The sequence below is a fragment of the Staurois parvus genome, unplaced genomic scaffold, assembly GCF_062004578.1.
Source record: "Staurois parvus isolate SC_StPar_1 unplaced genomic scaffold, SC_StPar_1.0 ptg000031l, whole genome shotgun sequence".
Lineage (NCBI taxonomy): Eukaryota > Metazoa > Chordata > Amphibia > Anura > Ranidae > Staurois > Staurois parvus.
In genome coordinates, this window is record NW_028317827.1 from 17,998,061 (window position 1) to 18,015,706 (window position 17,646).

Below are 17,646 nucleotides of genomic sequence, written 5' to 3' on the forward strand. Positions count from 1 at the left end.
CCCCTTACCCCCCCTATACTCAGTGAACAGATGCAATGGAGAGATGCAGTGTAGTAGGAAGTCTTCCCCTCGGTTGTGCAACCTGGCTGGAGTTGAGGAGGAGTTTCCCTCAGCTGTCCTTATGAATGAGTCTCAGGGGGATTTGCATATGAGTGAGTCCATGAGGCAAAATGGCATATAGACAATATGAAATATAGATAATACAAAAGGTAACACAGATTTCTAAGTGTGTATGCATGCACAATGTCCGCATTTATGTTTGCATTACAAGAATAGATACTTTAGGTTAGCATTAAATATTGAATAATGACTTTTTAAATTACTATAACATATTTAACCTCCCTGGCGGTATTCCCGAGTGTAGCTCGGGGTAACATTTCAGTACCAAAAGCGGTAACCCCGAGCTACACTCGGGAATACCATGCGGCGCTGCTCCGGCATGTGTTCTTCACTTACCTTACCCTGCGCTCCCACGATGTGTCCCCTGCAGTGTCCCCGGCCATCTCCTCCGGCCGATGCCGGCATCCGGCTTCTGTCTCCTGTCCCTGTGACGTCGGGACGTACGGGCGCCGCCGCCGGCGGCGGCGGGAAATTTTAAAATTTTAAAAAATGTCATTTTTTTTTTTTTTCATTTTACACAGTAAAACATTGCTGTCTCAACCTATTTCACATACATTTTGTCCCTACTGCTTTGTCCTGCGCCCTGCCTGCATTTTGTCTGTTCTTTCTGCCTGGAAACTGAGAAATGTCCATGGCGTCCAAAAAGTGTCCCTTTAGGTCAAAAGCGGTTTAGATCAGCTAGAGAACAGCGATAGTAAATCAGAACCACTTGCAGAATTGAGTGATAATGATTTGTGGGGAAATTCGTCATCAGAAACTGAAAACGATTTTGCGACTGAGCTCAGCAATGTGCGAACTTGGCGCTCTATTTCACATTTCAGTGTTTTTGGTTTGATTATATTATTGAATTACATTTTTTATTATTTTTATATTATTTTTATGATTATTTATTAAATTATAATTTATGATTTTGTGTTTCAAATTTTATCATACCCGGGATGTTTACTAGACTCTTGTTCGGACAGATTTCAGTGAGTTTTTCCTAAAAATTACAGCCTACAATAAAAAAAATACATATTTCCATGCAAAAAAATGGTACCGCTTTCAGCACCAAAAATCTGAAATAATCATACCGCCAGGGAGGTTAAAGTGTTACTAAACCCAGGACCCTGCATTCATTAAATCTGGTCTCTCACAGTACACACAACATGGAAGTGCAAATATTTTAGTAAATATAATATACCTTTTCTCATCAGCAGTTAGAGCAGTCTTGTGACTTCTATCAGTGTCCAGCAGAGCACTGGTTAAAGCTTGTAGGAGGAGTTTTCTTTCTGCTTTAGGAGGATGCAGAACCCCTGACCTCTGTCTGGACAGTGCTGATTGGCTCTGGGCTGATCACATGTACTCTCCCAAGGAAAAAAAACCTCTCTAGCAATACACACTGAAATGAGCATGTGCAGGATGGCTACAATTCTGTCTGTCTTATCAGGAGATACGATGTGGACATTTGAACAAGGGGAGGACCAGAGAAGTCAGGATCAAATTGCCTTTTCACACAATGTGGAGGATTAACCCTTTAGGTTCCACAGTGAGTATAACAAGCATGCTTTACTGCATATACAGACTGATGTTACTATTGTGGGTTTAGTAACACTTTCAGGTTATTATCAGTTTATTGGTCTTATAAATACTCTCACTTCAGGCATTCAGTTGCAGTAAATGGAAGACCTATTTAAGGCTACCACCTTTTGGATCCTATATAATTAGACATCTGTTCAGGATGGGGGGACTATATGGGCTACTTGCTTTGGGTGCTGTTGTTTCAAAAGAGGTTATAGACTAAAGCATATTTAAAGCCAACATTTTTTGTTTTGCGTGGCCTAGGAAATGATTGAAACACTGTCAATATGTTTTTATGTTTGTCTCGTTACTTCTGAAAATTCTGGTTGTTCATTGTTTATACCATTGCTTTAGCTACAAAATGTTTTAATACTTTGCAACACATAGTAGTTGATTCACTAAAGGAGTAGAGCAGTTTGCTAAGTGAATGAGGTGAAGATTCCTTGCACATGATCGGATATTCTTTACAAAGTGATTTCGTTTTTTTACATAACTTCACCTCATTCACTAAGCTAACTGGAAATTCACTTTGCAAAGTGAACATGCTCTACTCCTTTAGTAAATCAGTCCCATTGACATTCCAACCCATGTCCAATGTTCCAATTTCTTTACTGATCTCATCACATTACACATAACTGCCTTTGTGTCTCCTATATGTTGATTTTAAAAGTTGGCTTCTCTTTTGATATATAGCATTGCTCTGTAATGGAGGCCTCTCAGAATGAAATGATTTATTGGACAACAAGCATTACCTAATGCCGAAGTGGAAACTTTTATCATCAGCCAAGGTAAACAGTGATTTGGCTTGCTTGAGGCATGGAATAATATAGGGGGCTTGATTTAAAATTTTTATTCGTGCAAGCTGAACTCCAGGCAGATATAAAAGACACAAATTTATGCAGTTTTGTATTCATAAACATGTAGTGCTAACCCTTGAGGAGCTGCTATTTTCTCAGGTCTCCTGTTGTCAGAGTCTATGACTGGAAGCAGCACCATGCACTCTGACACACCTGGGAAGAAGAGTGGATATTATATATGCAGCAACCAGAGAAATAGAAACAACCCCTCACACAAATATATAAAACAGAAGCTAAAAGGATATATATATATATATATATAAATATATATACACACTCCCGGCCACTTAATAGATACATTAATAGTTACTGTTCATTTGCTTGATAACACAAATTGCTATTCAGCCAATCAGATGGCAGCAACTCATTGCATTTAGGCATCTATACGTGGTGAAAACGACTTGCTGAAGCTCAAACCGAGCTTCAGAATTGTAAAGAAAGGGGATTTAAGTGACTTTGTACATGGCATGGTTGTGAGTGCTAGACGGGTTGCTCTGAGTATTTCAAAAACTGCTGATCTACTGGGATTTTCACACACAACCATCTCTAGGGAAATCGAGACACATCAGACCAGGCAAGGTTTTCTTTTCTGTTGTCCAATTTTGGTGAGCCTGTGCAAATTGTAGCCTCCTTTTCCTGTTCTTAGCTGACAGGAGTGGCACCCAGTGTGATCTTCTGCTGCTGTAGCCCATTTGCGTCAAGGTTCAACTTGTTGTGCATTCAGAGATAGTATTATGCGTCCTTTGGTTGTAACAAGTGGTTATTTGAGTTACTGTTGCCTTTCTATCTTCTTGAACCAGTCTTCCCATTCTCCTCTGACCTCTGACAACAACTAGACATTTTTGTCCACACAGCTGCCGTTCACTGGATATTTTCTCTTTTTAGGACCATTCTCTGTAAACCCTAGAGATGGTTGTGTGTGAAAATCCCAGTAGATCAGCAGTTTTGGAAAAACTAAGACCAGCCTGTCTGGCACCAACAACCATGCCATGTTCAAAGTCACTTAAATCCCCTTTCTTCCCCATTCTGATAATCAGTTTGAACTTCAGGAATTCATCTTCACCATGTCTAGATGACTAAATGCATTGAGTTGCTGGCATGTAATTGGCTGATTAGTAATTTGTGCTACCAAGCAAATGAACAGGCGTACTTAATAAAGCCAGTGAGTGTATATGTAACACCGTGCTGTAATGTCAGTTGCAGGATGTTAAAACCAACACAAGATGGCAGTGTCCTGCAACTCAGTGGCACTCACACTCTGTAGAGCAGCACCATGGACCTTGTATGCTGAACTGCAGGACTTTGCTGGGGAGCAGTGTATCAGAGGACTACCTTTCCCAGAAGAGTTGGCGTGTGGGTGGGGGCAGATATACACAGAAGCCCAGGAGAGTGTACAGGAAGTGAGAGGGGAGAGAGCTGGAGAACAGAAGAGAGAGAGAGTTGTGCTGGCTGCCGGAGAACTGGACCAGGCTGCAGAGTTAGAGAGAGAAGAGGCGCGGAGAAGTCGCTGACCACTAGCCTTGCCACCCTGTTCAGCGAGATAGTCTGCCATGAGATGACACGGAGTGTGGTGCCCAGACAGAACACTGCAAGTGAGAACGGAGACCATGTGGGGGCCCCCATCCGCATAGAAGAAGAGAAAGCCAGGACCTGCTGGAAACCACCGATTGGGTGAGAGTGCCCCATACACCAGCCAAACAAGTGAACATTGACATCCCCCTCATATCTGCTACTTTACCTGCACATAGTTGCGGACATTGCATTCAGTTAACACGTATTGCGGCCTACTTCCCACAGCCGCTACTGTTGAACACATTTGCAGCAAAGTCCAATCCTTCTGTAGGCCAGATCACATTAGTGCTCCCTTAACTATTGACATCATAAAGGGGCATCTACCACCATTGTCATTGGTTACTGCAGCTCAAAGTGGAGTTGTCGTTTGCCAATAAGACCTAATGCCAATTTTAATACTTCATTTGCCTAAAGCTGCCCTTTTTCTCAGTGCAAAAAAAAGGGGACAACACCCAAGTTAAGTGCCACTTAAAGGGAAAGTACTTGTCCTTTCTTCTTCCTCTTCTTATGTTGATCCTTTAAGGAACTGTCACCTACATCACCTCCTATCTGTGCACCAACTGGGCCCCAACGAGCACGCAGAACAATCCTCACTGCATTTAAAGGGACGTTGACTACTCTGGTCAAAGAGCTCTTACTATCTCAGATTTAAATCTTGCAATCAGATTCTGAGGGTCTGGAGAGAGCTAGTTCAATATTGCTAGTTTTCATTGCTCGCTGGGGGATTGACAACACCTCAGGTTGGAGGTATATGGTTAACTTTTGAAAAGCGGGCCTGCTAACACTGATTGAAATTCTGCTGTATGTGTTGTTTCTTTGCTGAGAGTTGATAAGAGTAATATTTGACATTACATGTATCCATACCATTTTGTACTGTTTAGCCAAGCTTACATTGGAGTTTAATTTAAATTCACATCAGTTTACTCTAGTTTGTGTGTGAGTCTACTTCCTGGTGGTAATCTACTCTGGTCAATAGAATCCTGTAGTGTCAGCAGGGTTTGGGCTTTCAGAAAGGGGTCCAGAACGACAGGGAGCCTGAAAATAATTCAGTGACTCCTAAAGGGGTAGGGCTATATATATAATATATACAGGTATATATGTATATATATATATATATATATATATATATATACACACACACACACACACAGTAGCAAATAGGATACACCAGTGACAATATGCCAAGGGTCCCGAGAATAACCCCTAAGCCATATACTGAGAAGGGTCTTGCCTAAGGGTCATTATTACAATAACAGTCTGTCAGTCTTTATCAAACCATTTCCCTGCTAGCCAGCATGTTGAGGCCCAGATCTAGTGTTGGAGTACTCAAGATAACTTCCTCCTAACCCAGGTATTGGCTGCAATAGGCCTGCACTGTGCCCCAGGCAAACAATACTGTTCCTTTTTATTGGGGTGCAGCAGGGTTTGGCCAGCAGCCTCTCACCAACTCCTAGGATGACAGTTGGTCTCCCTCTGCTCTCCTTCGACAGCTCAGCAAAGTTAGGGGCAGTGATGTTCTCCCCAATCATCAGGCGGCAGTAATGGTCAGTGACAGTGTCATTCTCCTCAATGATCAGGCGGCAGCATTGATTAGCGACAGTGGCATTCTCATGTACCAGGAGATGTCTGCTACTGTGCCTCTCTGCATCCTTGATGCAGTGGTGAAATGTAATTGTTGTCTATCTGTCACAGAGAAAAATCAGGCCCCATTCCCTGCCATACAGGGCTGTGTTGTGTGGAAGAGCTGTGTAAATGACAGGACTGGACTAACAGAAAAATAAATCCTTTGCCAGGTAAAATGGTTCCCTTATGTGTATTTAGCTGTTTGCCTGGAGTTTAACTTTAGCTCCCTAGTGAAATTTGTGGTGATGCTCTATTCTAAAACAATTAGAAAAAAGCTTAATATGGTCTTATGAGTTGCCTTTCAGGACCATTCACAAAGTGCTGTGCAACCCGCGCATGTGCAGTGGGCACCCGGCTGTGAAGCCGCAAGCTGTCACAGCCGGGTGCCCACACTGAAGATGCTGGCTCCGGAGACACAGAACAGCCGGTTGAAGCCGGCTGTTGTAAACACACAGCTGGATCAAGGGACAGGTGAGTGTCTGTTTTTTAAAAGTCAGCAGCTACGGTTTTTGTGGTTGCTGACTTTTTGGTTTTTTTTTATTTTGACTGAACCTCCGCTTTAATATTGCAACCAATATTTCTGACATCTTAAAATGGAACCAAACATTAGAATGTAACTAATGCAGCAATTACATCCCTTGCTGGCTGCTGTTATCTTCTCCCCAGGCTACTTCAGGGTGCTGGGTTTTCAGTCTCTTGATTGACCAATGGGGGATGATGTCATCCTGCACATGGGCATGGACGTCAGTAGTTCCCGTCCAACCAGAGTGTACCAGGAATGCACACTGAACTACAAATGCACAGTTTAGTGTACATTCAAAGAAAGACTGTAAGCAGGCAGGTAAATGTATGTTATTTCTCAACCATGGCACCACCTGCCTGGAGTTTGCATGTTCTCCCTGTGCCTGCATGGGTTTCCTCCGGGTACTCTGGTTTTCTCCAACACTCCAAAGACATGCTGGTAGGTTAATTGGTTCCTGTCTTAATTGGCCCTAGTATGGATATGTATGAATGTAAGTTAGGGACCTTAGATTGTATACCCCTTGAGGGTTAGGGACTGATGTGAATGTACAATATGTATACATATACACACATGTAAAGCACTGCGTACATTGACGGCGCTATATAAGGACCTGTAATAAATAAAATTAAATACATTTCGGAAGAGACATAGCATGTCTTCAATAAAGAGCTGGCTGCTAGCAGTTTAGTTCTTTATTGAAGTTTAGGTTTAGTTCTGCTTCAAGCAAAAGGTTGGCCTTTGTCAATAATAATCTTAGTTAAAAAATCTGTGGGTTTTGCCAATGTCAACACAGGATATGCTGTTCTTTCCTCGCTAGTCTTTTGTGTTCCTAATAAGTCCTTATTAAGTAATTTGTGGATTGTATGGTCTCCTCCATGCCATTAAAAGAGAAAATGGCCAATCTTCAATGAAAGCAACAGGATGTTGAAAATCCCAGAAAATACATTTTTCATCTTGACAATTAATGTAGATATGCTTCTGCCTGCAAAGCTCAGCATAACATAATAATTACATTATACCTCTATAATATTACAGTTTCATCATTACAAAGCTTTCATAAATAGTGGGCAATGTATCCATATTAATATAACAGATACTATTAGAACAGATTGTGTTGTGCCTTATAAATATCAGCAATAGTGCAACCCCATTTATAATTCGGAGATTCAGGAATTCTTTCAGCTGAAACATGTGAAACATGGGAAAATGCAGTTCTGAGTGTGCTGGAGTGTCTATTGATGCTGGCTAATTGGGGATCTATTGTTCCTGACGTGTCTATTGTTGCTGAGGGTGTTTTGTTTTAGAGAGTCTATTATTGCTGGGGGATCTATTGCTGCTGGGGGGTCTATTTTTTCTCGGGCAATCTGTTGTTGCTGGGGAGGATCTTTGTTTGCTGCACATTCCATACAAATTACAAATAGCAGCACAAAATGATTCTTGGTTCTGTATTCTCTAAAAGGGGAGCTACTATGTGGTGGGTAGATGGTTTAACCAAGTGATGGTACTCAGAGGTAAGTAAAAGGCAGAGATAAGGGGTGACTTGGAAGGGGGGAGTACCTGCACATATTCTCAGAGGAAAAAAAAGCCCTGTGAAGATTAAAATGTACAGCTCATACTCAGTAATATCTTATATCTGCAACGTATCTTTACTGGCTTTGGCATCATCACATATAGTATCATATCCAAAGGGATTGGTACCTAAAGAATCCCAACTTGTTGTGAAATACCTTGAAAAGAGCATAAATTAATGGCATTCACCATTATTTTTTCCACTGTCCATAGAGGAGACACTTATGTTTCAATATGTAACATATTAAAGCTGAATTGTGTTTCTTGGGTATGCTTCTCCAAACACATTAGTTATGGGTAATCATTTTTATCCTATTACCTGCAGGCACCTTATTCTTGCAAAAAGGAAGCTGCTGCTGTTATGAAGAATAGACCCGCTAACCTGCTCCCTTTTTCACTAAGATAGATCTTCTCTTTTCACTTAGATAGATCTATCTTCTCCACTTAGATAGATCTTCCCTAGTCACTTATAGATCTGCCCTCTCCACTTTGATAGATCTGTCCTCTCTACTTAGAGAGATCTGCTCTCTCTACCTGGATAGATCCATCCTCTTCACTTAGATAGATCCCTCATCTCTACTTAGATACATCCCTCCTCTCTACTCAGATAGATCTACCCTTGCCACTTAGATAGATCCATCCTCTCCACTTAGATAGATCCTTCATCTCTACTTAGATAGATCTGCCCCTCTCTACTTAGACAGATCCACCCTCTCTACTTAGATAGATTTGCCTTCTCTTCATAGATAGATATGCCCTCTTTATTTAGATAGATATGCTCTCTCCATTTAGATGTGCCCTCTCCATGGATCTCCAATGGATCTTATGGCTTCAAAGACTTCATATTCAAAATGTACCAATACCTGCTACAAACTAGAATAGCACCATACAAATCAAAAACTTTAAGAATGTGTCTGGAGAGAATTCCAACTTTGACTACAGGAAACAGTCTCACACTAACTGAATGATACAGCTTATCCATCAGGTATATTTGACCCCACTTAATCACATGGGGCTTATCCATGCATACCTCATGTGAGGGCTGTGTTTTCCTGCCTGGGGATGCAGAGGTGTTTATTCATCCCTGTGCAGGCAGTTCCATTGATGTTGAACACAGTCGCTGCTCCCAATTTGATATCTTTGCAAGTCTAGGCAGGTAGAGGTCCCCTTATGAATGGTTCCTCTTACTGGTGGGGTGTCACAAGGGTGTCCCTATATGAGGTGGGTGGACCTTAGATTACAGATGCTGACCCAGCAGCCAGAGAGAGAGAGAATTGGGTCTCTTCTGAGGGTGTTCATGTTCTCCCCTTTGGGGAAGAGGGTGAAGAAGGATTCCCTCAACTAGGCTTGAGAAGGGAAGTTGGAGATAGAACCAATAGAAAGAAAGAGGCTGGAACAGAGACCTGTGGAGAAGGGGGACGTTAGTGTTTCCCATTGTTCTCCCCTCTGAAAAGAGTTGATCAGCACCAAGTGGAGATTTAACAAGGACTAGGAGGAAGAATTATCTCCTTTAGTCAAGATCCACAAAGTAGCTGAATGCCGTTGCTGTTATTGAACACTACTTTTCTCATGCCATGATTTGGAAATGCTTGATACTACTATTTTAAGTTTCTCCACTCTTATGCTTAAATAACCCACCTTTGATTAACCAACAAAATGTACACAGCACATGAATAAAGGATAGAAATCTAATTTGAAACATAGAAGCATAGTAGGTAAGGTATTAGCTTAATCAACACCATTGGTCATTTCACCCCTTTTGCAAAGTATCAACATTCTTTGAGCTCCATGCATTATTGGGGTTCTCTACAAAGCTAAGTTGAAACACATGAAATATTTTGTTTTAGTTTTTGGTAGATTCTGGAGTGTCAAATCACCAGACATTTTCATCTCGTGGGAACTCTTTTGACAAGATCTCTATGCTTTAGGTCCCAAGTCTGCACAACTACTCTTGCCATTTATGAGGAGCCCTGCTCTGCCTGTTAGTTTTTTTTAGTTTTATATTACATTATGAAGAATGCAATAGAAGATGCTTGGCCCTAAATAGGTGGACAAGAACAGAGTTGGGAATTATGGCACGGAGCTCTTGCTATTGGAGTGTCAATTAAATATAAGTATCCCACCAGGTACTATCTATATTTAAAATATTACTTGTAGACTGATTGACTCTGTAAGAGCAGTTCAAATCCAATTTCACATCATATGCCCTATTTCAAATTATAACTTCTCCTTTTCTAAGAAGAAATATTAAAACTAGGTTAAACTGCTTCTTTGGGTAACTGGTATGTTTATCCAAGACAGTGTTTTTCAACCTTTTTTCAGCCAAGGCCCCCTTTAAAATTATGTACAATCTCAAGGCACCCCATTCTAAAATGTAGAAAATTAAACTAAGTTTTACATACCTCAGCAGCATCCACATTAGAGGTGATTTATTTATTTATTCCTCCACCTCCATCTAGTACTGACTAGTATTCTAGCGTTTCTCTTCTCCCTTTTTATCTCCCTTTCTCTGCTAACATGACACCAGAGGGGCAGCAGAGGAAAAAACATGGACCCAATGTGTCCTTAATAACTGATAATGTCATTGGTCGATAGGATGGCAGTGGCTGGCCTGCACAGTGCCCAAGGTTGCAATGCTGCACAATAAAAACCTGTGGCTTGTGTAATAAAAAGGCAGGATTGATCCAATTGCTGGCTTGTTGACAATTGTTGAGCAATTTGTGGCAATTTTTGTCATTTTTCCAAGGCACCCCTGAAGAACCCAGAAGGCATCTTGGGGTGTCATAGCACCCTAGTTGAAAAAGACTGGCCATAGATGGTGCAAATTTCTTTCCGGCAACCACAGGTTCCCCCATAGACAGTGTTGACAGGGGAATCCCTACCGTTGAGCTATTGTGTTTTCCCAGTGGGAAGGCAGGGGGAGCCATCCCTGCTGGGAGAATACAATGATTATTGCTAGCGGCTTTAACAGCCACATATGAAATCTGGCACGTTGATTGTACCCAAGTTGATTGATCGATTGATCAACTTGGGTACATTCAGCCTGCCCACATGGTTCAAACTTGGCTGGTTCCTGCTGAATTGGCTGAGATTCAAACCATCTATGGCTGGCTTAAGGGACACAGAAACAATGGGCCAGTCCTTGTCCCAGTCTCTTCAATGCGTCTGATAGATAGCATGCACAATACAGTGCACCACATAACTTAATATAAGTCAGAATCAGTCTATGAATCATCTGCTATGTAACATGCTAAGACTCGCTGACTCACCGTGAAATCCATTTGTGGAAATTCATACAGTCATACAGCTCTGCCTTTTTGCAGTCTTCTTTGTCAATCAATATTTGGATTGTATGTGTACTTTTTCCTTTTATAGTTTAATACTTTTGGTCTTTCTATTATAGCATATAAATTGTCTTCCACTCAATATATAAAATAAAAACATACAGTAAATCCCCAAATGTCACCATCATTAAGACTACATTTTAAATGGGTACTTAAAAAAAATTCCATTTGTCATTTTGCTTAAGTAGAACTGCTAAGCCTTGCTCATAAAATGCAGCTGTTTGCAGCATTTAAAATATTTGTCTGTATGTTTAGGAGTATGGTGCGCTGTAATACCTGAGCCAGCTGTGGCCAGGACTGTAGTGTCATTCCAAGTTGAAACCTGGAGGCAAAAATAGTTTTGTAGAATGGAGCTGTCACTGAAGAATTCACCTCTGGAAGCTGAGCCTCATATTCATTTGCCACTGGGCTTCTGTGTGTTTCATGTTGAAGTTAGTCTTCGCCTAGTAAAAAGTGTATTTCTAACACCAGATGACACACATCTAGAATTTGGTATGATTTTTTTTGCATTTGGTTTAAATTCATTTAAAATTGGTTAAAATTCAGAGTACTGGTGTCATAGATCCATATCTGTATTTAACGTATATATAAACCCAGTCAGCAAAAATTCATACAAGCTGTAGCATGATAACATCATTTTAAAAGTACTTATTAATCCCTTTAAATTCTCAACATTCATTAAAACAATACCTGGTAATCCTCTCAGCAAGGTACTTATTCAAGTGCTTCCTTTTATGGGGTGACAACACATCCAATTGTGCTTCTGTGCTGTCAATCTGTCACACAGGCTTCTGACTTCAAATGGTGATCTCAGGACATATCACACAGGCATGGTCTATGGTTGTGATCATGAGAAAACCTGCCCTGAGAAATGCCATGCAGCCTTCATTGGAGGAAAGAGAAGGTGAAGGTGACCGAGAGGCTGCAAAGACTAGAACTGAGAAGCAACAATGATAAAAAAAGGTTAAAACAAGTATTTTATTTTTTAAAATGGCAAATGATATGCAGTCCTTTATTTGCTTTAAAAGAATATTTTTAGGTGTATTTGAAAATAAATGGCCATAATCACAAAAAAAATACTGTATACAGGCTTTGCATCAAGTAGTTCATCAGAGATTGTGTTTTAATGTTATGATAGCCATACACGCTTCAATAAATTAATGATTTCTTTTATGAAAGTGGATTTTGATTGGTATTTGGAAGATAGCATTGTAAGTTATCATTTGCATCTCTGTCTTCACCATACAGTCTCATAATCCAGTTGATCAAAAAATGATTGCATTTATGAACAAAGCACCTAGGTTTTTTCTATCAATGCAACATGATTGATCATTTTTCGTCCTTAACGATCAATTCAGTTTGTTCGACTCTAAATCTAAATCTAGATCTAACTTGATCAGAAGGGAAGTTAGATATATTTGCTAAACAACCGACTAGAAAATAAATTTGAAGCGTGTACGCCAATATTGACAATACTGTCAGAAGGTTTTTTACCTTCATGCATAGAATGCATGAAGATAAAAATTCTGCGTGCTTCTTCCCCCACAGCTCCCCCCCCCCCAGTACTCACCTGAGCCCCTTCTTCTGTCCCAGGTCTCTCTCTCATCTCTCTCTCTCTGGGGACCAATGGCTCCCACAGTGCTTTTGCACATAGCAGGTAAGTATGACATGTTTGTTATTTTTTATTTTTTTTTAAACTGAGCCTTTAATATCACTTTAAGCCAGCCATAGATGGATTGAATCTTGGCCAGTTCAGCAGGGACTGGGTGAAATTCGATTCATCTATGGGCAGGCTGGTTGTACAAATGTTGATTAATCAATTGTCTTCAGTACTACTTGTCTATCTGATTTTTTTCACACGATCACTGCGGACAGCTATAGCTGCCCGCAGTGATCATTGTGTTCTGCCAGCAGGTATGGCTCCCCACCAGCATAACACAATACAGGAGGATTTCCTCCGTCAACACTGATTGTGTACTGTATGCAGATTTACTGTAAATGACACAAATTACTGCAGCTCTGTATTCATTAATACATCTTAAAATTTTTTTTTAAAATGATAATAAAGCTTCAATTTTTTTAAAACTAAAATAATAAACATGTTATACTTACCTTCTCTTCTCGAGTCCCCTGCCAACGCTCCTGGCTCCACCTCTTCAGCAATTGCCCCCATAGAAAGCTGCTTTCTCTGGGGGCACTTGTGCAGGCTCACTCTCGAGTGGCCCTGTCTGCGTCTATTGACACAGAAGGGGTGGCTTGGCCCCTCCCCCTGCATCCTCATCACAGAATTGATTGACAGCAGCGGGAGCAATGGCTCCCTTTGCTATCAATCTGCCCAGTGAGAAGGGAGAGAGCAGAGAGAGCCGTTTTCTTTACCTTGATGCATAGAATGCATTAAGGTAAAAAAAACCTTCAGCTTTTCCAACCACTTTAAATGCAAGCAGTGTAAGCTACTGAATTAGACCTGGTATCAGCCTCCTGAGTCTCTGTACAGCAGAGTTTGAGAATGAGGGGAAGAAGCAGTAAAAGGAACCAATCAGTTCATGTGCTGAAATGAAGCATGCTTATAGGAAGAAAAAGCAGAAAGATGAGCTTATTGCAGTGCGGCTTCTCCTTTCACTGTCCAGTCACAGGCAGAAATGAGTCCAAGAAGTGGGTCAAAAGATTATGACCTTCAGACCGAGGACATCTTGCAGCAAAAAAAAGTACTGTGGGTGAAATCTCTAGATTGATGGTGAATATTGGAACAAAAGCTAGATGTATAATTTGATCATGTGACTAATGCAGATGTACTAAATTTCATGTATCATTTATACTTAATTACTTTGTGAAAATTTATGAGATACATTTACTGATGATATTGATTATGCTATCTTCTTGTATCCCCGATGTGGCATCATAATATGTTGGATTTTATTCCATGTCACTCTTAACAAAAACCTTTTTTCTGGACTTAACACAAACGTGTCATTGCCTTACATACCGATAAAAAAGAGAGAAGCAGCATTGCTACAATGAGGAGGAGGATTTTGTTTTTTACTATGTTGAAGAAAACTACAGCAGTTCCACTCTGGGATGAACAGAAACAGAAATATTTTAGACAGTTAAATACTATAGAGCACATTCTGTATGTGCTTCAACTGTGAATGTAGCTTTCTAAGGGCTCGTTCACAATCGCTTTGCTCTCTAAAGAGCGATCCACATTTGACAGGTGGTGAGGAGGTGTTGTATTGCCTCCTCACCACCTGCTTTTACCTCTTGAACCTCACACAACTGCGTGCATTGTTCACAATTGCGGGCCACTTACAAAGCATCCTCATTTACTTGAAAAGGTGCGCTCAGTGGGCACTATGACTGCCAAAAGTGACAGGGGGTATAACTCCTGCCACCGCCATAAAGCAAAATATTGTGGTCGCAGCATGTGTTAACCCCCAGCCGCTGCCTGTGCAACTAAAGAGGGAGCAGTTGGAGAGCAGGGGAACAACAGTGTTTTCCTGCCCCTCAACCACTAGTATGAACAAGCCCTTAGAGTCAGCTTTAGTAATATATACTTCAAGGCCTTGTTCACACTTGCTCAAAATAATGACACTGAACAAATGCACCTGTAAAGTGCACATTATTTGGCCCATTTGACAAGAATTTAACACTCCCCAAATGCCCTATATGCATTTGACAAGTGCTAAAGGCACCTTAAAAACGCACCCCTGCTTGATGTCCATATTGTCAATTGCAAAATGCTTTACTAGGCATTTGAAGAGTGATAAAAATGTGCCTCAAACTGCTTTTAATGTCAGTGTGGACAAAGCCCAAAAGGTGTTAGATTTGATGCTTTTGTATTGCCTAAAAAACAATATTGCATAAACTGGAGTTTTATTTATTTATTTATTTATTACAGGTACTTATATAACGCCTTCAATTTACGCAGCACTTTACACGTGTATACATACATATAGATAGATAGATAGATAGATAGATAGATAGATAGATAGATAGATATCCTACATTCACATCAGTCCCTAACTCACAATCTATGGTACCTAACTCACATTCATACATATCCATACTAGGGCCAATTTAGACAGGAACCAACTAACCTACCAGCATGTCTTTGGAGTGTGGGAGGAAACCAGAGTACCTGGAGGAAACCCACGCAGGCACAGGGAGAACATGCAAACTCCAGGCAGGTGGTGCCATGGTTTGGAGTTCCCCTTGTAACCCTGTGCCTAGTTGTTGTTTTATATTTTAGCTGTGAAGCCCTGATGTGATTGGCTAGAAGTGGTATGATCCAGTGATCTCCTCCCACCATTGCTCATGCTACCTCCACCAATGTGTCAGTAAATTACATACGATCGGCAGTTACAGGCAAACAGTATAGGCAGATTAGGGAGACGATCACTGGAAGAACTGCATGCAGCATCTGTGCTACAGGGATTGATATCGTTTTATGCAGAGGCTGCCCCTTTACTTTTCCTGCAATATAAGGTTTGGTTATAAAATAGGGATGAGACATTTTAAACTGCTTTCCAGAATAAAGCTTTCCTACACAAGATTAGTCTCTAAATACTTGTACAACTATTAAAGCTGACATTTTTAGCCTTCCAAAGCATATAGCATAACTTTTTTTTTTCTCCTCCCTATCTCCTTATGAAATATTCTGCATTAAACACTCATCAAACAGAACTTTATTCTGCCTATAGAGACCAGGTGAACATTTTTTACATTCCTACTTTGAACCTCCCTTATATGCTAAAGCAAAATTTTGAAGCGTACATATTTTTATATCATGCATGTTGTAGCTCTATTGAAATGAATGGAACAGCTATGAAATAGTCCATTGTATGGACCAGGGTTTCTCAACAAGGGTTCCTCCAGAGGTTGCTAGGGGCTCCTTGAGCAATGAGCAATATCCGTCTTTCAGATAGGTTCCCGCTGACACTATCGATATTTTAAGCTCTCTATAAGGGGGTAATTCTCAATGACCATAAGTGTAAGGAACATTCTTCCCACTTGACCATCACATGAATGTATCATGAGCTGCAAGTACAGTAATTTTTAGCAGGGGTTCCCCGAGAACAAAAAGTCATTTCAAGGGTTCCTCTGTGTTGAAAAGGTTGAGAAACACTGGTATGGACAGTTCAATTTACTGGCCTTGATGAAAATAACTATGGAAAGTTTTTTGCCTTAAGGGTATTGTTTCACCTTTTTCAGAAAAAATTTAAATATGATTTAACACCATACACCCCCCCCACCGCACCCCCACACCACCACCTTCAATCCCCACCATACTTACCACCATGAGTGATGAACTACCAGTGCCCACGCAGCCAGTGTGTCAGTCTGGGGAATTGAAATCCCCACTCTTCTCTCTCTCTTTATTCTGTAGCGCTTCTGATACAGATCAGAATGATGTTCTGTGCTAGTGCTGACCAATCAGAATAGTTCTGACCTGCAGTTACGTAGGTACTGACAGCTCATCACCCACAGAGGTAAATACAATGGGGTGGAGGTGAATGTTTACGGTGTTAACTCACCTTTTAATTTCTTCTGAAAAAGACGTATTTCCACATTTGCAGTCAAACTGGGATAACACCTACATAATATGTGTTACATACTGTATTAGGCTACTTTCACACTGAGGAGTTTTTGAAGTGCTTTTGCGTTAAACAAAAGCACCTGAAAAGCTCAAGAAAAATGCTTCCCTACATATTATACTATGTATGTTTTCATATTGGGGTGTTGCAGTGTTAAATCTCCTGCCTGCAGCATGTTCGTTCAGTTAAAAAAAATGCCCCAAAAATGCCTTTTTCCATTGAAATCAATTAAAAATGCCTGAAAATCTCCTCAAAAATGCCTCCGAGAAGAGTTTTTGGTGCAGTTTTTAAGTCACGTGTCCTTTAAAAAAAGATCAGAAAGCACAGTAAAAACGCAGCAAAAAAGCATATGCCTTTTTGCCGTGTATTTGCTGCAGATCAGTGTGAAAGTAGCCTTACAGTACACATAGAATAACTTTATAGAAATATATAAAAAATTCTGCTTATTTTTTTAAATTACTCTTTTTATGAAAACCCCAGCAGTGAAAAATCCTACTTAGTTCTCTTTGTTTATGAGAGAACTGGGGTGTTTGTCATAATTAATCCTGTCTGTGTTGTGCTGGCAGATCTCATTATCAGTTGAAATCAAGACTTGAACAGCGTCTGTCTTAACAGAAGGTTAGATATTGTGTATGTTAATGAAAAGAAACTTAGTCTGTTCATAGATGAAGTCACTATGAAATGGTTCAGAAATGCTTGCACTTACCCATGACACCTTCTTGTGAGAAAAATCTAAAACGTGGGAAATATAAAAAATATATTTACAGTATATTATATTATTATTTAAAAAAAATACTGCACTTAGAGGCGCTTCTCTCCTTCTTACTCTGTGAATAGGAACGCATAACAAACATACATATAGAGGGATTTTCTCAAATTGGACTTCG

The 17,646-nt window shown here is 40.4% G+C and overlaps 1 long non-coding RNA gene across 1 annotated transcript in view; it reads left to right on the forward strand.

The window, feature by feature from the left end:
- Positions 1-2,372: 2,372 nt before the first annotated feature.
- Positions 2,373-17,646, forward strand: part of LOC149470836 (uncharacterized) — a 72,744-nt gene continuing 57,470 nt past the window's right edge. The window contains exon 1 of the long non-coding RNA XR_016308009.1: positions 2,373-2,468. This is a non-coding gene — a long non-coding RNA (uncharacterized LOC149470836). The remainder of the gene's footprint in view (positions 2,469-17,646) is intronic.